At 44.9% G+C, this 25522-nt stretch overlaps 1 long non-coding RNA gene across 1 annotated transcript in view; it reads right to left on the bottom strand.

Annotated features, from left to right (window-relative positions):
- Positions 1-24739, bottom strand: part of LOC122424818 — a 34434-nt gene extending 9695 nt beyond the window's left edge. Inside the window, exons 1-2 of the long non-coding RNA XR_006264563.1 lie at positions 24676-24739; positions 8277-8360 (exon numbers count right to left, since the gene is read on the bottom strand). This is a non-coding gene — a long non-coding RNA (uncharacterized LOC122424818). The remainder of the gene's footprint in view (positions 1-8276; positions 8361-24675) is intronic.
- Positions 24740-25522: the final 783 nt, after the last annotated feature.

Raw genomic sequence — 25522 nt, 5'->3', positions numbered from 1 at the left:
ATTCTGAGAAATTTCAGAGGTGCAAACAGATAGACTTTGATGATGACTATGAAGACTGATTTGCTGTTTAGTCACTTGGTTGTGTCTGACTCTTTTGCGACTCCACGGACTGTAGCCTGCCAGGCCCCTCTGGAATTTCCCAGGCAAGAATGCTGCGGTAGGTTGCCTTTTCCTTCTCCAGGGGATCTTTCTGACCCAGGGATCGAACCTACATCTTCTGCATGGGCAGGTGGGTTCTTTACCACTGAGCCACTCGGCAAGCCCACAAAGACTGAAGTAGAGGGAAATTTTTAAACAATTCAGATTTCTAGCTTGGGTCACTGGGCAAGTTGACAAAATTAAAAAACAGAAAACAAGGAACAGATGTGTGGGAAAAGATAAAGAGTTTACTTATAAACTGTAGAACTCAATACTTGTTCATAAATACTCAACGAGAAGACATTTATTTATAAATAGCCCTGAGATTTTCCCAGCTTACCTCAAATTAGAGAGGTAAAATATTTGTTGATAATTATTAGTTCAGTGTATATTATACCAAGAACAGATGGCTCTAATGTGACTAGCCTACAACATGACTTCTTCCACTTATGATGGCTTAGTGGGTTTCTTATTTTGCTATCTACATGGCCTGCTGAATTTCCTTAGACAGCTGGCTGCATCAGTAAGAGAATGCAGTGATGGACAGTAGCCAAATCCACCGTGGCCACGTCTGAGCTAAGGACTGGAGTAGGGGATGAAGGGTTTTGTCTGCCTGCTGTTATGCTTTTCATAGCTGAGCAGGGCTGAGTTCAAACCCCTGACCACAAGCCTGCAGAAGGGACCTTGGCCATGGGCTTCCTGCCAACCAGCAATAATGGAATGAGGGTATCAAACATGCTGTCTGGGGCCCAGCTTTTCACTCCCTGTCTCTGCTAATCTTAAAAGGATGGGGTTTGGGACTCAGAGCAGGGCTAGGGTTTATAGCACATACTTTAAATCAGGACAGACTGACTTTGAATTGCATTATCTACCACTGATTTTCCATGTGATCTTGAATTATTTTTTAAATCTTTTTTAAACCTCAGTTACCTTATCTGTAAAATGAGAATAAGTGGAAGTCACTCAGTCGTGCCCGACTCTTTGTGACCCCATGGACTATCCATGGCATTCTCCAGGCCAGAATACTGGAGTGGGTTGAAATGCCCTCCTCCAGAGGATCTTCCCAACCCAGGGATCAACCCCGGGTCTCTGGCATCTCCTACATTGGACGGCAGGTTCTTTACCACTAGCACCACCTGGGAAGACCCATTCTAGTCAAAAGTAAACCTAATGGATTTCCCTGGTGGTCCAATGGTTAAGTTAAGACTCTGTGCTCTCAATGCTGGCGACCCGGGCTTGATCCCTGGTCAGGGAAGGTCTCACATGCCACATGGTGTGGACCCCACCCCACCCAAGAATAATAAACCTAACGGTGGCATGATGATATGCTATGAAGGTCACAACTGTGCGTTGTGATGCCACTCTGTCAGACCCCACTCCCTTAACACACACACAAGTACCTTATTAAGAAGGCCATCTCCCCATCCCACTCCTCCCAGGAACTAGCATGGAATAGGGCACACGGATGAAAATAGACAAGGATCTGGAGTCCCACAGGCTTGGTTTCAAATAAGTTTTCTGTAATTTGGGGGCTCATCTGAACATTGATGTCAATAATACATCTTCCCTCCAGGGCTAATAAGTTCAAGGAGGTTAGAGATTTCATCTGTGTTGTTCACTAGTATGACCCTAGCATTTCACCCAGTGCCTGGTATGAAGCAGGTAGTCAACCCATATCTGTTATAATAAATACTGGGTTGGCCAAAAAGTTCATTTGGGTTTTTCTGTAAGATGTTTTGGAAAAAACAAAACAAAATTTTTGGCCAACCCAATAGTATTGAAGTTATCTGTACTTCATCTGCACCATTAAATCTAATTTTTTTTCATTTTGGGTTCCTCCTTTATTAGCTAACTGATGACCTGAAGTTCATGACAAAGCGACAGAACTGTCAGAGATGCTAGGTTTCACTTGTCCTGTAACAAAGCGATAGCTGTTTTGAGCCAGTTCTACTTTTCAGATGATCTTTGTTCCACACAGCACTATTTGAATTTCTGCTAGATAAATCTGAAACGATGCTAGCATCTGCGCTAATACAAGATTCCACATCAATATCCAAATTGCAGCTTCTCCAGAAATTTGGAATATCTGGCAATGCACGGCTACATTCTCACCAGGCAATAATGAACAGAGCATCTGTGCCCTTAGACGGGGCGGGCAGTGTTCCAAAGGGTCCCCGTCTCTACATCTCCCTATTGTATCTCTGACCCTGCAGCTGACTTGCCAGCTATTGTCAATTTTGCTCTATTGGTTTTCTTACATCCAAATACTTCTCTTATTTACCTCTCAACTTCTGTAGGTAGTTGAGTTTGTCAGCCCTGTTCCGTAGTTTTAAAGGATTATTGAGAAAGGGGTGGTTTAATGAATACTTTTAAGCCTAGGACAGGAGTGGGGACCTAAATACAAGCTGAGGATCAGGTGGAAGAGGAGGTTAAGAGTCCTTTCTCCTGCTAAGCCATATAGATATTCAATAGTGTGCTTTACATTTCATGACAAACATTTCCTCAATCTGTAAACACAGATTGAGGTATTATATCTCAACATTATAGCTGTCACCAGTGATGCCATAAAAACGCTGACATGTTTGGAAGCTCCATGAATGTTAAAACGAATAACCTTGAGTGTTTTATAGTAAGGACATGTCTGGAAACATTGGTTGGGCTTGCGCTTCAGAACTGAATCTTAAATTATTTCATGGACCAGTGGCATTTGAAGCAGCAGTCAGCGACCAAGAAGATGACAGAAAGCATTTGCTGCTGGAATAACCGCAGCCTTTAAAACGCCTCCGTCATGGTGCGCTTTCCCCAGTCTTTGTTTATGTAAGCTGGTGATTTGTGGGCTCAAGAATTTCAGGATTTATGGTGCTAGGAAAGGATGATGGGAAACAAGAAAACATAATCCTCTGCAGCTAACTTTAAAACATCTGGCTCATGTGGTGTGGAATAAATGAAAGAAATCTACCCAAAATTCAAAGAGAGAAAGAGGTGGTAGGGAGGGAGAGGGAAGGGAAGGAAGAGCATGGAAGAGCAGAGAAGAGGGGAGAAGGAGAGAGCGCGAGGTGGAGGGAAGGGAAGAAAGAGAGACTCAAGAAGCCAGAAGTTGCAGCCTCGCTTTTCTTCTATCCAAATCATGAAAGAAGAAGACTGCAATCAGAAAGAAAAAAAAAAAAAAGTGAGGAACTTCCCTGGGGTCCAGTGGTTAAGACTCCAAGCTTCCACTGCGAGAGGCATGGGTTCCCTGGTCAGTAAATTAAGATCCTGCATGCTGTGTGGGGTGGCCAGAAAAAAGGCAGGGAAGGGGATGAAAAGGTGGAGGAGAAGGAGAGAAAGACGGAGAAGGAGGAGGAGAAAGTAATTAAGTAGTGGAAATGTCAGGATTCCTATCTTTCCTCTGCTCCCTTATGGAGGCTAAATAAAAGCAGAAAAAGAAATCAAGACACCCCCCACCACCAGAGAGTTTACAAGATTCTCTTACTGGGTGGAATATGCCAGCTCCTGTCATCCGATGAAATGACAGAAACCTGAATTCTGAAGGACGCATTCCTCACCTACAACAGCCCTGTAGTGAAGGCTGGCACCAGATAAAATGTACCTTTATTTTCAACCACTCTCCCTCACCTCACACCACGACATACAGCCTCTTTTCTCCGGCCTCAGTCCCTTAGAGTCTAAAACTGCCCCAGAGAGATGCGGTGGGTTTTCTCAATGAACAAATAAGAAGGGAAGAAGGATTATCCGGGTTCATGGTTGTGGCTGTAGATCCAAGGTGCTTTCTCCTACACCATAAATAAAGTTGGTATTTTGCTGTTCATCTAATTAATTCATTTCTCTGTTCCTTATTCCTGAACTCAGAAATGCAAGAGAGAAAGAGCCATTTATTGTTCTGTAAAACTCCCAATTAGCGAATCAACTGGGAACCTTGATAGTTTTAAGCACTGATATTCAGAGGCTGAAATAATCTATGAACTCCATGGAGATGCAAAGGTTACTGGTTCAGTCAGGGTGGGAAGATTAGCTTCAAGCTTCAGTGTTTCATAAATGCAAGACTTTCTGGTTTTTGATCTTGGTAATTTGTGGCAGTTTTCATGGTGATTATACAGCTATTTTCTTTTTTTTTTAAACAGGCATGAGCCATGGGGGCCTCTGCAAATTACCCTGAACTGTTCTCATGGGCTCAGACTGACTTTAGCAGGGATTATATCACTCAAATGCATAAATATTTCACAAGGACCTACTAAGTGCCAGGCACTGCTCTAAATCTTTGGAATCCCACCAGAGAACTAAGAATAGAGGAAGATAAAGAGGATTAGGAATTCCAGGAGCTGGACTTCCCTGGTGGCTTAGTGGTAAAGAATCTGCCTATAACGCAGGAGATGCTGGAGACGTGTGGGAGACATGTAGGTTTGATCCCTGGGTCGAGAAAATTCTCTGGAGGAGGAAATGGCAACCCACTCCAGTATTCTTGCCTGGAAAATTCCATGGAGAGAGGGACCTGGTGGGCTACAGTCCATGAGGTCACAAAGAATCAGGCACGACTGAGCAGGCACAAATATATATATATAAGGGGGATTAGGAATTCCAGGGGTTGGAGGAGGGTTTCCAAGGTAAAACAATGCCTCGGTCAGGCTAGTCCACAATGAAAACATTATGTTAGAGTAACGACTTGTGGGAGGTGATGGATTGAGCCAGGTAGCTATGAGGGAAGGGGAATATTAACAGAAGAGCATTTTAGGCATAGAACACAGCTTAAAAAATAATGTACTACAATGAAGCCTGTGAGGCCAGGACAGAGTGAGCGAAGAGGAGAGTGCTGGAGAGGTCAGGAAGGCGTGAAGGAGAAAAAACAATGCAGGGACCTGTTAGAATTGTGCAGATTTGCCTGAGTGAGAGGGGAGGTCATTCAAGGGCTTTGTAATCTGAATTAACATTTGTAGAAATCCTTGTCTGCTGTGTAAGAAGAGAATATAAAGTAAGGGAGGAAGTAAGGGGACCAGTTAAAAGGCTGCTGTATTTATTACATGTGAGAGAAGATGGTGACTTGGACCAAGGTCATCAAAAGGGAGGTAGTATAGGGTATTCAATTTGGGGGTGTTTTTTCTTGAACTGTAGTTGATTTACAGTGTTGTGCTAATTTCTGTTATACAACAAAGTGACTCAGATATATATTCTTTTCTCATGTTCTTATATCATGGGTTATTGTGTGTGCTGTGTGTGTGCTAAGTTGCTTCAGTCGAGTCCAACTCTTTGCAGACCCATGAATTGTAGCCTGTCAGGCTCCTCTGTCCAAGTGACTCTCCAGGTAAGAATACTGGAGTGGGTTGCCATGCCCTCCTCCAGGGGATCTTCCCCACCCAGGGGTCAAACCTGCATCTCAGTCTCCTGCACTGGCAGGCAGGTTCTTTACCACCTAGAGCTTCCCCGGTGGCTCAGATGGTAAAGAATCTGCCTGAAATGTAGGAGATGGGGGTTCAATCCCTGAGTTGGGAAGATCCCCTGGAGAAGGGCATGGCAATCTACTCCAGTATTATTGCCTGGAGAATTCCATGGACAGAGGAGCCTGGTGGGCTACAAACAGTCAGGGTAGCAAAGAGTTGGACATTAAGGTTTATTACATAAATTATTGAATCTAGTCCCCTGTGCTATGCAGCAGGTGGTTACATGTATACACCGTAGTGTGCCTATGCTAATCCCAAACTCCTAATTTATCCCCTCCCCTACTTTTCCCCTTTGGTGACCATAACTTTGTTTTCTAAATCTGTGAGTCTCTTTCTGTCCCGTAGATAGGTCCATCTATGTCATATTTTAGATTCCATGTACAAGTGGTATCATAAAGTCTTTGTCTTTCTCTTTCTGACTTTGCTGGTGGGTGTGGGAAGCCAGCTGTGCTGTCCTGCTGTGATAAAACCACGAACCAGTATTACTGGATCCCAAGGAGGTGAATGTGATGAGGCGGGATTGCCTCTCCAGGGCACACACTTCTAAGAGACCACAAATGAATCATTTCACTTTTTAAAAAAAAAAATAATGAGATCATTCCGATTCCCTTTTTCATAGCTGATGCATCAGTCCACCCTCCAACTCACCCCCTGCCCCAATACAGGTCAGCATGTCCTTGTCTTCCCACCTGAGACCCCACCCTGGAATGAGCTTTGACTCAAATGCTGATCCTTCTAGGAGGCACCAGCCCCTTCTCCCTGGGGAAGTGACAGAAAGGTTTGCCTGATAACCATAACCACAGAGAGACAGTTTTGAGGAATTGGCTGCTGCTGAATAATGCATGGGCTGTGTTTGTGAAGCTAATTAACTGAATTCACTTAATCGAAAGGTGGTGCTAGGAATCTTTCACTTTTAGAAAAGGCTGAAGGATTGAATAGGAAAATTATCCCTTAGCAGCACGGCCCTGTTCTGTCACCAGAAAGTCACGTCAAACCTCTGAAGGTGCAGAATATATTTCTCCAATTGCTTTTTAGCTCTGTAGTTACAAGAATCTAAAACCCTTGGTCTGAGTTTTCAGTCCGTGACGGGGGAAAGCCATTGCCAGCACAGGCAAAGCCATTCCCGCCATGCCGGTGGGGACGAAGGGGATCGTGGCAGAGCAGGATGGGGGAGTGCTATATTCTCCCACATCTTCAGCAGTGGCCTAGTTTGTCACTCATTTCACTTCCTAGTGTCAAATTCTAGCTGGTGTGTCGTGTGTTAGTCGCTCTTTGCGACCCCATGGACTGTAGCCCACCAGGCTCTTCTGTCCATGGGATTCTCCAGGCAAGGATACTAGAGTGGGTTGCCATTTCCTCCTCCAGGAGATCTTCCCGACTCGGGGATCGAGCCCAGGTCTCCTGCGTTGCAGGTGATTGTTTGCCATCTGAGCCACCAGGGAAGCCCCCAGTTCCGCATGGAGGGATTGTTTTACTGATTCTGAAGCCCTGCAAGGCCACCTTCGAATAGGAACGGGGCGCTATTTCAGCTAAACTCTGGAGAGCTCGGCAAAAGAGGTGATTTCTGTTTTCCTCCCTGCGTGTGTGCTGCTCATCGTTCTCTGCCGCGTCAATGCATTAATAAGACAAGGCACTGTGTTGAGTCTGTCTTTCATCATCACTCAAACGCCATCCATGAGGCTTTGTTTCTTCTCTAATTTTTGTGTGGAATTTGTTTTTGCTGCTGTTATGTTACATTTGTTTGGGTTTTTTTTTCCCCCAGGTTAATTTCAAGGTTGTTTTCCGCCCCCGAAAAATCCATCATCCAATGTTTGTATTTATCTGAAAATAACTCACATCACTCAATAGCTGATTAGTCTACTGACAGTTGACTTTAAGATACAGTACATATACGCAACTTTTCATCCTGATATTCAAAACCATGCTTGATAGCTAATAATGGAATCCACAGCTCTGCAGGGAGAGGAAACCTGCTGGTTTGTCCCCAGGCCTTCTTCCCCAGAGCTGTCCCACTTGTCTACCTGAAAATTCTCTAGAGGGCAATTCAAATGCTTGGGAATGTGCTCGGGCCTGGTGCACTGGGAAGACCTAGAGGAATCAGGTAGAGAGGGAGGTGGGAGGGGGGATTGGGATGGGGAATACATGTAAATCCATGGCTGATTCATGTCAATGTATGACAAAAACCACTACAATATTGCAAAGTAATTAGCCTCCAACTAATAAAAATAAATGGAAAATAAATAAATAAATAAAAATAAAATATAGTATTAAAAAAAAAAAAACAAATCTTGGGAGACATTTCTGGTGAGCCCTAAGGGGGCCCTTGAGCTCAGCCCACCCCAGCTCTTGAGCAACAAGTGGCCTCCATCTCCAGGAGCTGTGGATTTCCCCTGCTTTTGTTACCAAAGGCTGTGAGCAATCAGCCAGCTATGTTGGCCCCAGCCCTGGGTGGATTCAACAAAAGACAGATGTGTGTCATATGGCCATGCCCTCTGAGTGCCACAGACCCGAACTGCCCCAAAGTGTGGCCACTACACACTTCTGTTCCAGAAGCCGGCGTGAATGGAAGATTACACGGACGTCCACTAGAGAGGACACAAAGCACAGATCGGGGTGGAACACTCCTCACAGCAGCGTTCGCGCAGGGTAACGGCCGCTGCATCTGACAAGGTCACCTAAGAGGAGGGACGGTGTTCTTGCTCTTACCGTGGTCCACACGAGGGCAACCTGATCGGTGTCATCAGCCTGTATGATGTCAGAGGCTGGGCAAGATTCCCACACTCAGTAAAACTGAAAAAAGAAAGAAAAAGAGAGGAAGAGAACATTAATTAAAAACCTCTAAAACCTTACTAAGTGAAGTACGTTAGAGAAAGACAAATATACAATATCACTTGCATGTGTAATCTAAAAAAAGGGCACAAATGAACTTATTTACAAAACAAAAGTAGGGTCACAGGTGCAGAAAACAAACTAATGGTTTCCAAGGGACAAAGGAAAGGAGACTGAGGCTGACATATACTCACTGCTACATGTGAAAGGGAAGTGAGAGTGAACATCGCTCAGCTGTGTCCGACTCTCTGCGACCCCACAGCGTATGCAGTCCGTGGAATTCTCCAGGCCAGAATACTGGCGTGGGTAGCTGTTCCCTTCTCCGGGGGATCTTCCCCACCCAGGAACCAAGCCCAGGTCTCCCCACATTGCAGGTGGACTCTTTACCAGCTGAGCCACCAGGGAAGCGCAAGAATACTTGAGGCGGTAGCCTATCCCGTTTCCAGCGGATCTTCCCAACCCAGGAATCGAAATGGGGTCTCCTGCAGTGTGGGGGGATTCTTTACCAGCTGGGCCACCAGGGAAGCCACACACGTAAAATAGGTAACTAAGAAGGACCTACTGTGGAGCACGGGGAACTCTACTCAATACTCTGTAATGATTTACATGGGAAGAGAATCTAAAAGAGTGGGCATGTGTGTATGTGTAACTGACTCACTTTGCTTTACGAAACTAACACAACATTGTAAATCAACTATACTCCAGTCAATTTTTTTTTTATTTAAAAAAAATTCACTAATATAATATATATCCCTTCCAATTCTCCACCTCCTTGGAGAGCTAGGCTAGGGCCTCTGGGAGACGTGGTTAACAACTGATTGACGCAGATGGAATCCAGGATAGCAGACTCCTGGGCTTCTGGTGGAAGCAGAGACAAGACCCTGTGAGGCAAGCCAGGGGCCAGGGAGTAAAGTTTAAGGAGGTACTCACTCCCAGGTGCTGGCCGAGGAAGACAGAATAAATATCTCAAACAGCACTTTTTAGAAAATGAACTGGGGCACCAAGTAGGAAAGGAAAGATGAATAAAAGGATTCATGCCATACACGCGGCAGACGGAAAGGAGCGATGGTGTGAAACACAGACCTCCTGTCCTCTAGGCTGCAGGGCTCTCTCCACTGGGGTTTGACTTATTCGGAATCCACAGTATTATTTTATGCTGGTTGTTGCAGCAACGTGCGATTCGTATTATCTCTGCATTTTTTCTATGTTCTGACTTAGCCGAGATAACTGTGGCTGTGGGGGTAGGACAGACTGGATTTCAGTTTTACCACTATACAAATTTATGCAACTTTGGGGACATCCCTGGTGGTCCACTGGTTAAGACTCTGTGCTCCCAATGCAGGGGGCCCGGGTTTGATCTCTGGTCGGGAGACTAGATCCTGCATGCAATGCTGCAACTAAGTCCATATCCCACAACTAAAGTCTGCACACCACAACTAAACATCCCATATACCACAACAAAGACCCAGTGCAGTCAAAATAAAATAAATATTTTTAAACCCCACCAAATGTGTCCAACTTTGAAGAAATTATCTGCCACCCGAGTCACAGATCCTTATCTGTAAAACAGGGTAATTGCTGAAATTAAATGAGATAATTTATATGCGTTTACTCACGCATTCATTCGGCAAAGTGTGTGGGCTTAGTCGCTCAGTTGTGTCTGACTCTTGAGACCCCATGGACTGTAGCCCGCCAGGCTCCTTATCCATGGGATTTCCCAGGAAAGACAACTGCAGTGGGTTGCTATTTCCTTCTCCAGGGGATCTTTCTGACCCAGGGATCGAACCCCAGGTCTTCTGCATTGCAGGCAGACTCTTAACTGACTGAGCTACGAGGGAAGCCAAATGCCTAGCTATGCCAGGGTTTATAACAAGGGCATGGAGAAAACCAAGATGGCCCTAGGCTTTAATCTAGTGAAGGAAACAGACATAAGCACTGTCTTTGGAACAGATTAGACACTAGTGAACATCTGCTCAAGTACTGGTTGTCCAGAGACAGAGTAGATGCTGATATTTGAGGTTCCCCGTTTCTAAGTGTAGGGGTGCTAGAATCAGTTTATATAAGGGGTTGTTTCTTGACTCATAGGTTTCATCTTTTCCCCAGTAGATTAATTTAGCTTTACACCTCACCAGGCAGACATTAGAGCTCATTGAGTGGATAATACTCATTTCATAAATTCTCTTACACAAAAGACGACAGTGAGTCACACTTTCAAAAGTGCCTGAAGATGGATTTATGCCCCATGACAGTCATAATGGTTCATTCAGAGAAGTTATACAGTCTGTTGGGTAAATAATGCAAGTTGTATAAATCTCATGGATGCTGTGTTGACACAATAGACCATTATGACTCCAGAGGTGCTCAAACAATCTGGTACAAGAGCATGTTATAAATGATGTCAATACAATGCAGGTTTAAGTTAATCAAGGAAGCAGCCCCAAGAGGGCTGGTTTGTCAGGGAAGCCTAAAGAAGATAAAATGAAAAAAACAGGTGTCTTTGGTAAAAGTTTATACTAATTATGCCTCTTGGCTGCCAAATCACTGGAGTTTATCTAAACTTCCTTTAATTTAAAAAAAAAAAATGAGGAAGGGGAGAATTATCTCTTAAAAATATCCAGGGGTGCTTCACAGAACCCAAAGTCAAAATACAGCTAAGTTTTCAGAAGGAACTGAAATTAGGAGATGGAACGTTACAAAAACCCCAAAAGTTTCTCATTTCTGCCCTTTTTTCACTGAAAAACTTCATTCTACTTTTGAAGTACAAATTGGCCTTCTCTGCTTTCTCCTTTGAGTGGCCTCTTAGCATCTGAGTTTCCCTGTTGCTTGTTCCAGGTGTGTGCAGAGGCAGATTCCCTGTCTTTAGGTATTAATTTCAATTTCCCAGGAGGGAGATTCTCCATGGCTCACTTAGGGTCAGATTTCCGCACCGCCTCACTCCTTTATAGGAAAAGGTTGAGGGCATATAGGAGAATCAGGGCTGACTGGAGCAGAGGTCTGTAGGGAAGGAGGTGGTTCTCAGATGAGGGAGATGGCACGTGAACTGGAGAGACAGTAAAATATATGCCATTCAGTCATAATGGTTGTCCCCTTTATGATGCAAGTCCCCTTTATAAGAGGAGAAATATGCTGTGAGTAGATTCAGGAGATACTTTTTTGGCTGCCTAAAAACAGCCAGGAGTGAGAAAGGCTGAGAAAGCTATCAGGATGTTGTCCACTTTATAATGACTCAATTTACCTTAGATATAAATTTTTAATTCTAATGGAGTACTCACGTCTTTGCAGAATGCACTGCAAAATGAACAAATAAAAATGAAAACAAAGCCCACAGTTTCAAACACAAGAAGGACAGGCCTTTGGTGTTTCCCTTCACATCCCGTGCCCATGAAAGGAGCTCAGTGAGTGTCCCCAGTTTCCACAGGATCCAGATTAGAAACCTGTGACTACTCTAGGCGCCTGTTAAGTATCAGGGGCTTGATATGGGGTTATTATGACAATGAAAGCTCATTACCCAAGCACACTGTGACTCTGGCTAACTCCCGTTTTGCCAGGAAGAATGATTGCCGATGGCTTCCATCACAAGAATGCTAGGGTAGTCCTTTGAATTTACAGCACATATGCTTGCCAATATCCTGCATCCTCCATGGTGACCTTTACCTCTTGGGCTACCCAGAACTGTGACTTTCCTTTCCTTGTCTCCTTCCTTCATTCCCCGTTCTTTTCTAGATGGTTCTCATAACCCAAGAGAAGAACTTATTTATCGGTTGATGAGTTTGGAAAAGCCATTTATCAATCAGTCAAATATACATGCAAGTGGACTAACAGGCATTTCTGGGGTGTTTGGGAGACTCCTGCTTCTTTCCTTACCACTCAGCACATAATTCAGTCATAGAAATGCAAATTCATGTGATATTTTTCTAAAAGTATGCTTTTTCTTCTTTGTGAGAAAAGGGAAGAAAGTTTAAGGATGAAAATGAAATCCACCCATGATTCTACCAATGTTAGCATGAGGCGTTCCTCCACAAAAGAAAGGGAAGACAGAAGTAACACAAAGTGGATCTTTGCCTGAAGAGTACACATGCTTTGCTGGAGGAGTTAATGAACTCATATCAAGATCAGAAGGATGGAGACCGCAGACAACATTGACGCAACACTTACTCCACAGTGTCAAACACGGGCATCACCTCAACTCAGGGCGATCCTATAAGTAGTTAATGTCCACGTGTTCGCTTTAAAAGAGGTATTCTAGCCTCGGGGAGCTTAAATGCCTTGTCCAAAGCGACAGGGTAATAGATGGGATCACTGGAACCCAAGTCAGAGTTTCTCCAATGCTGACATTCACCCCCCAGTAAACTACTCTCCCTTCGTAAAAACAAAGTCATGTGAACTTCTTAATGGGAGGAAAATAGGCTTGCTCTTCAGATGCTCCAGCTGTGAAGTGTCTCCTGAGACACATTTGTAATTATTATTGTTAGTTATTAATCACACAAATCAGGTGATTATTAAAAATCCTTTCCTTTTTAAATAGCAGTCCTTGTCTATTCCCCACTTAAGCAGATACAGAAGTTAGACAAGAACCTGCAGCTCTGAACCAAGCCACACTGGAGGATGTCGTCAATGCATCACTGATATAATGCATTCCAAGCAAAATACAGTCAGAGGGACCATCTCACTACAGAGTACGCCACTAGGTAAAGTAAGCCATGGCCTGCCCTGGCAGTTCAGTGGTAAAGAATTCGCCTGCCAATGCAGGAGACACAGGCTCGATCCCTGGGACAGGAAGATCCCCTGGAGAAGGAAACGGCAACCCACTCCAGTATTCATGCCTGGGAAATCCCACGGACAGAGGAGCCTGGCGGGCTACATTCCACGGGGTCTGCAAAGAGCTGGACACGACAGAGGGACTAAACAACACCACCACCGCAAGTAAGCCACATGCAGAGAAAGAAAAAAGCCGTATTTGACACTGGAGCCAGGCCGACATCAGATCTGCAGGTAACTGCCAGGTCTCTGCTGTATTTGACAGGTGAGCTCCGAGCTCAGTGATTAATGCAGGAACTCCGCCAAGAGGAGAGGACGCTGGTAAGAGACGTATACTCTGGTCAGATTATTTCACTGCACTGTCAACTCCTGACTGGGGCTGGAGCCTGGGAGTGGCCATTTCTTAATTCACATTCATGGTTTTAACAATGCACGAGGTACAGCGCCATGTACTTAACAGGTACTCAACAAAAACATTCAAAGCAGCTGAAAAATATGACAAGGGTCAGGAGTTAAGGGGGAAGATATTTTAAAAAAAAATTTAAGTCTCTCTCTTGAGAGAGAAACTGCAGATAGATTTCCCAACATCTTAACAAAAAGAAGGATTGTGGCAGAGTTTTGAGTATAACTCACTTCTTAAAGATGTCCTCTGAGGACTTTTCTGGCGGTCCAGTGCTTAAGACTATGCATTGCTGATGCGAGGAGCCAAGGTTCAGTCCCTAGTTGGAGAACTGACATCCCACATGCCTGCCATGAAGGGTGGCCTAAAATAAGGAGGAGAAGATGTCCCCAGAAGCAGGTCAGAAAATGGTCCCTTCACACCAACTTTCAGCTGTACAACAGACTCTGAAGTGTACAGAGCTGGTGCTCGACTACCAGTGGGGTCCAGGCAGTGGAGAAAGTCCGGGGAAAGGCTTGGCCCGGTTTGAGCTGCAGGCCTTCCGTTGTTCTGACCCCTCAGTGTTAGACAAAGGAGGGACTTTCTAGGGTCCTAAAATAAAGCTGTTGTTTCTGTAGGGGATTTCTCACCCCAGTCTCCAGTTTTCTTTTTTTTTTTTTAAGTCTTTCTTGCGACAGATGCACTAGCATACTTTAGGGAAGTTCTTCTCTTCCCTGGCACTTGGAGCAGAAAGATATTCTTGAGGATCCAGGGACTGATCGAAGGTGGCTGCTCTCAATTTTAGGGGGAACTGAGCTGCAGGTCCAGCTCTGCCACCTACTAGCTATGTGACCTCGAGCATCACTTACCTGGTGTATGCAAGCCTCAGTTTCATTTGATGTAGAATGAGGAATCATAAGGGTTCCCTAACCTTATAGTGCCACTAACAACATAGAGAGAAGGTATGAAAAAGGTAAGCTCAGTTCAGGCTCTCAATAAATTTTTTTTTTCCTTTTTTTATGGATGAGAATACTTTGCCATACTCATCATCATCTGTCAGGAATATATGAGATGGTTCTCAGGGTTTACCTAACAGATACAAGTAACAGGGTAAACTGTAAAGAGTCAGTATGGACTTAGGGAGTTTATATGAAACTCCATGTGAGTATTATCCAATGTCAAGGTTGCTGCAAAGTCTCTTGAGAGATTAGAAATAATTACCGATGAATTAATAGGAACGGGTCTGTCTCTTTTTAGTTTCTTTTCCCTGCTATTCCTTTGTTTCTGCCAGCTCAGGTGTCTTCAACAGAATACCATAGACTGGGTGGCTGAAATGATAAACATTTATTTGTCACAGTTCTAAAGGCTGGGAAGTCCAAGATCAAGGTGCTGACAGATGCGGTTCTTGGTGAGGGCCCTCTTCCTGGCTTGTGGATAGGCCGCTTTTTTTCTTTTTCTTTTGAGTGTACTGGGTCTTCACTGTGAGCAGAAGCTGTTCCACAGCTGCCGTGTGAGGGCTTCTCTTGCTGAGCACGGGCTCTCGGGCACCTGGGCGTCCGCAGTTGCTGTGTGAGGGCTCAGCGGTTGCAGCTCCCGGGGTCTGGAGCCTAAGCTCTGCTCAACAGTTGTAGTGCACGAGCTTAGGTTCTCTGCAGCACGCAGGATCTTCCTAGATCAGGGATCAAACCTGTGTCTCTTGCACTGGAGGACAGATTCTTTACCACTGAGCCACCAGGGAAGTCCCACAATTTTTTTAAACTGACCTATACTTGAGTTACAATATTGTGTTAGTTTCAGGTGTAGAGCAAAGTGATTTCAGTTATATATATTCTTGTTCAGATTCTATTCCATTATAGGTTTTTACAAGAGATTGAGTAGAGTTCCCTGTGCTATACCGTAGGTGCTTACTTTATACACACTTGTGTAGTTGTGTGACTATGTTAATCCCAAACTCTAATTTATTCCTCCCTTGCTTCTCCTTTGGTAACCATACATTTCTTTTCTATGTCTGTGAGTCTGCTACTGTTTTGTAAGTCCATTTGTATCATTTTTCAGATTCTACCTATAAGTGATATCATGTGATATTTGTCTTTCTCTTTCTGACTTACTTCACTTGGTCTGGTCATCTGTGGGCCACCTCTTTGCTGTTTTCTCACAGGACAGAGATTGGGAGTGAGCTCTGGTTTCTTACTCTTACAAGGGCACTAATCCCCTCATTGGGCCCCACCCTCATGACCTCTAAACCCAACTGCCTCCAAAGGCTCCCCTCCTAACACCACCACATCAGGGTTAGGGCTTCAACCTCTGAATTGACGAGGGATACAAACATTCAGGCCGTAACACCTCTTTTCTTCCCCACCATCCATCCATGCTTGGTCTTTCTCAATGACCGAGATCCATCTAGTTAGCATACACTGGTGTCATAGAAAAGAAAAGGATGAGCCTGATGGTATAGACTAACAGGAATTTTCTGTTATACATGAGTAGAAACCTTAATGACCTACAAGAGTCTGGACCTGCTGTCTAATTGCTCACAGAGAGAAGGCATGCAGATCAAATATTCTATAATCAAAATCTCTACTGTGCCTATAATGGCCTAACGCCAGCAAAGTTACATAAAAGGTGAACTCGGGTGTCTAGGAGTATATTTTGCAACTTATTTGTCCTGAAGACTTTCCAAAAACATTGCATTATTTAAAGTTGGATCCTGAGAGTGTAGCTATTTCAATTATTGAACTGTTGGGATTTTATACTATAGAGAAGAGATCATGAAACTTTATGTAAAGGGCCAGATAATAAAAATGTTAGGCATTTAGGCTCATATAATCTTCATCACAACAACACAGCTCCACCATCAGAGCCCCTGAAGCAGCCATAGAAAATTCAGAAACACATGAGCACAGCTCTAGTCCAATAAAACCATGTGGACACAAGCTTGAATGTCATACAATTCTCCATGTCTCAAAATATTATTCTTCTTTTGATATTTTTTTCAAATATATAAATATGTAAAAACTGTTTCAGCTCATGGACCTTATAAAAACAGGCAGCAAGCCAGATCTGGCCCCGGGGTCAACCCTGCTTCCCCCGCAGCACAGCACACTCCACACTAATGTAAGCTTCGGAACTCATTCAAGTGGGTGCTGCCAAAGACCATTCACATCTGATCACTCATTTCCCAACCTCGGTGAGGGAGCTGAGATACATGTTATATGGTCATGCCCCAGAAGACCTGGCCTCTTGTTCAGTTCTGGTTCTGAGTGATCTTGGGGAAGTCATTTAACATCCCAGCAGCCTGTAGGCTCCAATAGAAGCTTGGGATACTGACAGTGAGGGGAGGGTGCACAGGGTCTGGCCCCTGCCTGCCTCTCTCATCTCAACCCACTTCACTCCCCAACCCCATTCCCACTCTCTTTAGGCGCTTGCGTGTATGGGTGCATGCACAGTCATGTCCAACTCTTTTGAGACCCCATGGAGCTCCTGGCTGTTCTTCAAACATGTCAAACTTGTTTTTGCCTCAAGGACTTTTACTTGCTTTCCCTCTGCAAGTCTCTTTTCCCAGAGACAGATAAGTGAATCATACACATAGTTTAGCTTTTTACTTACACATGACTTCCTCCACTTGGTCTCCCCTACTTCCTGATCTAGACCAGCACCCAACACCCACTACACCACCTCCTTGCCCTGCTTCATTTTCTGCATTGGCATTTATTTACTTTCAGTTTTTTAATATTATTTGGGTGCACTGGGTCTTAGTGCAGCATGTGAGATCTAGTTCCCTCACCAGGGATTGAACCCAGGCCCCTGCACTGGGAGTGCAGAGTCTTAACTACTGACCACAGGGAAGTCCCCTACATCGACATTTATTGATAGCAAAATGATCTTGTTCATTTAAATGTTTACTTCTTTGGTATTCCTGCTTCCCGATTGTCATGAGAACAAGCTGACCAATCCACTGCTAGAACAGAGTCTGGAATACGGTGGCTGCTGCACAATCATTTGTTGAATGAACAGTGAATAATTAGTATGTGTCTCTGGAAATAAAACATCTTGGGGGTCCTTATCCTTGGAACCAATTCCCAGAATTTGATTCGTAGTATTCTCTGTAATGGCAGATACTAAATACATTCTGCCATGTAAGGCAAGCTCAGATAAATATTAATAACGTGCCGAGGGCTCAAAGCTGATACGTGGCAGAGCTGATGGGTGTTTGAACCACAGTACTGGATTTGAAATCCCTGTTATTTTTGCCCCCCCCCCTTTTTTGAGATTCTTTCTCTCTTCCTTTTATTTTTGGCTGTGCTGGGTGCCTGCTTGCACGGGCTCTCTCTCTTTGTGGTGGCATCAAGGCAGCCTCTCTTTTGCTTAGCTCGGGCTCCGGGGCGCGCAGGCTTCTGTAATTGTGGCACGTGGGTTCCGTAGTTGCTAGTTGCGGCTCCTGGGCTCGAGAACACAGGGTCAGTATTTGTGGTGTGTGGGCCCAGTTGCCTTGTGGCATGTTGGGTCTTCCTGGACCGGGGATCGAACCCATGTTTCCTGCACTGGCAGGCGGACTCTCTACCACTGAGCCACCAGGGAAGCCTCACCCCACTCTTTGATGAGGTCTGATACCCTGTAGCTATGGTGACCAAACTGTCCACCAATAAAAGCCAAGATGCTCCCCCGTCCAACGTCCTGGTGTATTTATAAATTAGGACACTACAGAGAAGTCCAAAGGGACAAGTTCCTGCTGCTTCCAGCATAATGGGTGCGTCTCACAGAGGTCAGATGGAGTGAAAGGAGCCTGACCCAAACAACTCCACACTGTGTGGTCCCGCTTCTGTGAAGTTCCAAACAAAGCAGAACGATGATAACGAGGGAACCTCACAGAAGGCTGGCAATGTTCTATCTGTGTCTGTGGGTACCGTTCTCAAGATGTACGCTTAAGGTTTGTGTTCTCACATGCAGATACTCCTTGAACAAAGAACTGGAATTGAACAGACACGGAAACATAAAAAGTCAAGCTATTTGTAGAGACTATGGGATAGAACCACTGAAATTAGGGTGGCCTGAAAAAATTCCAAAGATGTGGTGCCCAGAGTTACAGAAAAGCTAGCAGATCATCTAGAAGGGAATTCACTATGGTCTCAGGCTGACAGCTGATGGAAGATGAGACTAACCTCTGCCATCTGTCTGAAACCACCACAGAAAGAGCTGAGCTGTGCAAAATCTGGGGAAGTGTCTCGTTTTCTTTTGCCTGTCTTGCCTCAGCTCCCCACAAGTCTTTGAATTTCATGAAGCTCTTTCTACTCAGATCCTGATCACCCTGTTTCCCTTAAGCAGCAGGAGAGATGAGACACTCTTGTCAAATCTGAATCGTGTTTGACAGGAAAATAAGCTTATGTTACTGTTTGTCTTGGGAATTATCTTCCATTAAAAAGATTACAGTGAAGACTGCAAGTCTTTCCTTTATTTTTTTTTTTTTTCATAATAAGTCATAAAAACCTCAAGCCAATTAGGTATGGAAATCTCTGAGAGCGCAGAGATTTGGGGCAGTCTGGGTTTTTATTAAAGAAACACTCACTCCCCTGAGAAGGGGCCAGAGAGGACGCAATTATGATGGGGGAGGACAGACAGTCACCCCCAAAATGAGTCGGGGTCCTAAGAGATAAGTTACGGACAAGTGACCTCCTTGAGCATTTCTGACAAATGACATCTGTGCTGAGACCAAATCAAAGGACAAGGTCGGTTTCCCCAGTGAATGAGGCTGAGCAAGTCATACATCTGGGCGCCCTGCATGCCTGGTCCATGAAGTCATCAGAGCGTCTAAAGAGAGTTATGTCTAAGGCTGAAGCTTGTTTATGGAAAAATGAGTTTCAGGGCTTGGCGGTGCTCGAGCACAGACCTTCTGGGCTAGGAGTACATCGGCTATTCTTTACAAAGTAGTTCTTGTCCTCAAGAGCAAGTGTCTTGATTCCGGCCTCAGCGTGGAGTCCAAAGGCCTGGCCTATGGGTTTCTTCATTTCCTGCACAGCCCCCCCACCCCCCATTCTCAAACAGCAGCTTTGAAAATGACGCCCTCGGCTCAGTTGGACGCTGGTACCCCATTCAAACAAGGAAGCCAAGGAACACAGGAAGTGTACATAGGCTGGAAGCAGAAAAGGTGGCAAGGACCGCGGTGGCCCTTTTACAGCACAGCTGGCCCCATGCACCCCTTCCACACACAGAGAAAAGGAAGTGGACTGAGCTTTCTGGGCTCAGAGGCAGAAGCCTCCCGGGCAGTTTTCTCTGCCCACAGGATTCTTATCTGAAGAAACTAATTACTTATTGCCATTTTCTGCTTTCATCAAGAACATTATGTAAAACCATGACAAGATGATATGAAAATTGATAGGCCTCTTGTTATGTTTCTTGCCCCAAGTCTCCATGGAGATCTCGGCATCTTCAAAATAAACTTGACATGATGCTGACGCACTTGAGCTACTGTGGACTTCTGAGAAAATACAAGCGTGAACTAGAATGTTACCACGGCTGACAAGGGGGCAGCGGGGGCTGGGAGGATGTGGGGTTGTCTAGCAACGTGCCTGATGATCTGTGGTCCCTATTGCCTCTCGGAAAATGTCTCTGCTTTCCCCAAGGTGCGCACGGTGAGAACAACCCTAAGGAAACTTCCATTCTCTGCCCCTTCTTTAGGGTCTGGTTTGTAAATTCCAGGATGGTTTTTAGGGACAGGGGTGAGGAGATGGCCCTGTGACAGGGTGAGGCATCAGCCAGGACCACTACTCCTGTGGGCAAGTCTTGGGGACCTTTCCCACCTCCCTTGCTCAGTAACACGCTGAGCCACCAAAGGCGGGTGTGTGTCTGACAGAGGGGCTGTGTCGCGCCTCCTGCGTTAAAGCACGTGATTTACCCAAGGGAATCAAAATACCTCCTGCCCAGCGAAGCCCACAGTGCGCGCAGACCCGAGGCGGCCTGGCTGGGGGCGCGCAGGGGATGGCATTCCCTGGCCCTACTGTGGTGCTGGGGTGGCCCCTGGCCTCCCGGGTCCACCCAGCCATTCACTCACAGACGCCCGACTATCATTACTAGGCACTGTCTTTCCTGCGCTGCAGCCACTGTGAAGTCCGGCTTCTTGCACATGACTGACTGTAATCGTGAAGTTTCCAGTGTCCTTGAGACCCTGCAAGTATACAGGATGCAGGCATGATGGTGCAGCCTTCTTATCCCAAACGTGGTTTCTGTTTAACTGCAGCTCACGTGAGCCAAAAGAGGCACTTTCCCGTGCCTGCTCCGCCCAGTATTCTAATGGCAGGGTCTCCCAGCCCAGCCCCATATCCATCCTATGAGAAAGGGTGGTAAAAATACTAAGCAAGACGCTGAGACCTCTGGCCTCTGTCTTGGGCTGTCCTTACTCATCTTTTCCTTTCCTGTGGAACCTTAATATCTTCCCAAAGCCTTCCTCAAGCACAAAAGGATCTCAGTTTTACCAGCCACTTTGACCAGTGGGACCATCACCCAGGTTCAGGAAGATTACAACACCTGTCTTAGTCTGCTTGGGCTGTTAACAGCAAAATGCTACAGACTGGGTGGCTTAAATAGCCAGCATTTATTTCTCAGGGTTCTCAGGGCTGCAAGGTCTGAGACCGAGCTGCCAGCGTCTGCTAAGGGCTCTCTTCCTGGCTTGTCGACAGCTGCCTTCCTGCTGTGTCCTCACATGGGGGTGGCAGGAAAAGCGGGTGTCTTCCTCAGCTTATAAGGACACTAATACACGCGGAGCTCCGACCTTTTCTAAACCCAATTCTCTTCCAAAGGACCCATCTCCAAATGCCCTCATCAGGGGGACTAGGGTTTCAAAATCTGAATTGGGGTGGGGGGAGAACACAAAATTCAGTCTGTAGCAACACCCCTGGTCTTCACCCACTTAAAAACCATCAGCGATCCCAATCATTGTGACAGACTGGAACGCTTACACACACTTCCTATGTTCTCTGCAGAGAACCACTAAATGAAAACAAATAAACAAAATCCTTAAGACAAGGGAGAGGTTGCTAAAATAGGATGGCTTTGTTAGGCATACGAGAAAACACATCCAAATCTGAAAAGTACACACACACACACACACACACACACACACATAACTGAATCATTTCGCTGTACACTTGAAACTAACCCAACATTGTAAATTAACTATACTCTGGTTAAAAAAAAATCCAAATAAATAAGTAAAACCCATCCAGGAAAGCTGTAACACTGCATTCAGGGTACTTGACTTCAGCTCTCATCCACCTCCATTCTGCCAGACGTAGTTTAAAAACAAAAGCAACGCCAGAATGGTAACGTGTAAGAACATCCAATGTTGGGGTTTTTTTCCCCTAAAATAACCACTTTTTACTTTAAAAATGTACAAACTGGTTGAAAATAAAATAAATGGCCTTCCCCGGACTCTGTGACATCTGAAGCACATGTGTGATCTGATCATTGAGAAATCCAGCACTCCCCTGCAGCTGAAGGGAGAGACTTCATCGGGACGGCCTGTGCTGGCCTCTCCACCTTCCCAAGCCCCACACTTTGTGCTTCAGGCACCAGGGGTCATGCAGATTCTATACTGTATCCACCCCTGGCCTTTGTCCTCTAAACACACACACAAACAATGCAAGCTCAAGTCTTTGATTTTGTTCATGCTTCCACGTTAAACGGAATGCTCCTCCCACTCCCAATACCCAGGCCCTGTTTACCAGGCTATTATAATTCTTGTTATTCTTTGAACCTCAGTTTGACAGCCTCTCCTCCAAACAGTCCTCCTGACTGCCTGGCCCCTTCCTCATCACCCCTGCAGGCCTCTACCAGCATATTCTACACTGGTCTGCAGTCATTTTTTCACTCTGCTTTTTTCCTTTTTTTCTTTCTTCTTTTCTATTTTTTAAATTATGAAAGTATGATAACACATTTACAGGAGACTGGGAAAATACAGAACAAAGTTACATATAGTTCCACTATATAATATAATTATTTTTTAAGTAGACAAATTAAAATTGGTAGTTGGAGTTTCAATATCAAACTCTCAAAAATTAATAGAATAAATATACAGAAAAGTAGAAGGATATAGGAAAAGTAGAAGGATACATAGAAGGGAAAGGACTAAAAATAGCTCCTTAATGGAGTACTTGGAGTAGGAAATGGCAACCCACTCCAATATTCTTGCCTGAAAAATTCCATGGACAGAGGAGCCTGGTGGGCTACCGTCCATGCAGTCACAAAGAGGAGAACACAACTGAGTGACTGATCACAGAAGAATACAGTAGATCTGAAAAGCACCACGAACCAATTCAACATAATTAAGATCTACACAATTTTCACACAGTAGTAGGATACAAATTCTATTTAAGCTCCCACAGACTATAAACTTGGAGACACCGGAACATACCCACCTACATAAAACAAGGTGCAAAAATTTCATGGTCTAAAAATATTGTGCAGTCATCTTTCAATATTCATCTTTACCACTAGATTATAAGGATTTTAAGGGCAAAGATTATTTCTTTTTCATCATCTGTTGCTGGTTTGATGAACTCAATTATTTCTAGTTTTTTGCAACATAGTGCTCCTAACAGTTATAATGCGTGCATGCTCAGCCACTTCAATCATGTCTGACTCTTTGTGACCCTATGGACTGGTAACCTGCCAGGGTCCCCTGTCCATGAGGTTCTCCAGGCAAGAATCCTGGAGTGGGTTGCCATGCCCCCCTTCAGGGATCTTCCCGATCCAGGGATCAAACCCGCCTCTCTTATGTCTCCTGCATTGGCAGGCGGACTCTTACCACCAGCACCACCCACAAGCAGCTAAAGTCATTTTTCACATATCTGTGAAACTGTCAGAAATCCCTAAGCATCCTTCCATCCTTCCTTCTGGGCACAGGTCCTCACTTCCTCTTCCCAAACAATCACACACCTGCTCGGACCAAGGCTTTCTCTAACAGAAAATATTTCTTGTACTCTGTCATGCCTAGGCTGAGCAACTGACCAAAGACCTGACTTTGTTCATTAACATTCCTCCTTTTTGCACAGGAAACTTTTCAACCCAGCTCTGTGGCAGGAGATCTGATGAACTAGTTAAACATTTCCAAGAGGATGTGGTGAATTATTTAAGGTGGCATTTTAATAGTTATAATTAATTTTATCATTTGTATAATTTACATAACTCGTAGATTGAATCAGGAATTTCATAGTTATTATTGCTTAGGAGGAGGCTAAAATTTGAAGGAAATGAGTCACCTTAATAGAAAATATTAAGTAAGACTATAAGTAACATAAAAATGTGACAAGAATCAAGAAGAATCCTTAACTATGGTGGTCAGTATTAAGGGCCAGTTTGGCTCAACCTACAGAACCCAGTTATTCAGTCAAACAGGCTTCCCAGGTGGCACTAGGAGTAAAGAACCGCCTGCCTGCCAGTGCAGGAGACATAAGAGACTCGGGTTCAATGCCTAGGTCAGAAAGATCCCGTGGAGAAGGGCATGGCAAACCACTGCCGTGGAGAATCCCAAGGACAGAGGAGCCTGGCGGGCTACAGTCCATAGCATTGCAAAGAGTAGGACAGGACTGAAGCAGCTTAGCACACACGCACGCACGCACGCGTTCAGTCAAACTAATCCAGGTGTTGCCATGAAGGTATTCTGCTGATATGATTAACATCTAAAGGAGAATATCCTCCACAATCTAGCTGGGCCTGATTCAATCGGTTGAAAGACTCTAAGGGTAGAGAATTCTGCCCGCAGAACTCTGACCTGCAGTGTCAGATCCTGTCCGAGTTACAGTCTGCCCTCGAGACACGGTGGCCTGCCCTGCGGGTTTCAAATGTATACACCAGGCCCCACGTCTGCCAATCAGGAAAAACAGACAGGTAGATAGGGAAATAGAGATGGAGAGAAATATATAGAGAGAGGAAGAGATTGACGAAAAAGAGAAAGAGAAGAGAAGGACCGCATCCTGCTGGTTCTATTGTCCTATTTTCTGGTGCTACACTGATACATTAAATGACTGAGGTTTTGCTTGAGTTTCCCACCACCAGGGATAACTGCATATTAACTCTGACCTTCTGGAATCAACGCTTAAGAGCATCACTGTTTAGGACTGCTGTAAACAAAATCTGAGACATTCATACCTTCACAAGATGCCTTGGCTCCCTTCCTGCTTCCACATCCTCTACGGCACTGGCTCCTGGACTTGCTGTCCCTGCCAAACGCATCGGCTGGGACGAGAAGAGTAATATATTTCAGCTGACATATATCACGTGACTCAGCTAACTGCTGCTGGTACTGGGTACTCACACATGCTGTCAAGACAGAGGTAATGCCTAGAACCCTGGGATCACAGAGGAGTCAAGCTCCACAAAGCCCTGGCATCCAAATTATCTAGAGATTTTTATTAAAAAATGGGACTTTTTAGACCCCATCTCAATTCTCCTAATGTCCCATAGAAGGCCACAGGACCTAAAAGCACATGGCATGATACTTATGTGTACTAGGTTTTAAATCCAGTGCCCTGGGATTCCCTGGTGGCCCAGTGGTTAAGACTCTGAGCTCCCAATGCAGGGGGCCTGAGTTCGATCCCTGATCAGGGAACTAGATCCCACATTTTGCAGTGAAGACCTGGCACAGCCAAGTAAGTAAATATTTTTAAAAATAAGTCCAATGCCTGAGGAATCCCCTAGAGGGACCACAGAATGACTGTAGTTTGATATGTTTTAAATTTCGGGATCCTATAACAGACTGCATTGAAGAACAATTTCTTATAGCTATAAGGCCCAAAAGTTTAGAACCCACTGAGCCAGTCTACCGTAGGTTGAATTACTAATCTCAGTTCCTTCCCTGTCCCACACCCTTGCCCTGGCTTCTTCATGAATGGAGAGCATTTCCACACTCTGTGACTCTGGTGTTGGTTATGTGACTTTCTTTAGCCAGTGGTATATGGGGCAGAACTGACCTGTTGACCCTTGGTGTTGAGTCTTA

Source organism: Cervus canadensis, chromosome 22, assembly GCF_019320065.1.
Source record: "Cervus canadensis isolate Bull #8, Minnesota chromosome 22, ASM1932006v1, whole genome shotgun sequence".
NCBI lineage: Eukaryota > Metazoa > Chordata > Mammalia > Artiodactyla > Cervidae > Cervus > Cervus canadensis.
The sequence above is the reverse complement of the archived record's forward strand: the minus strand, read 5'-3'. Positions and strand labels throughout refer to the sequence as shown.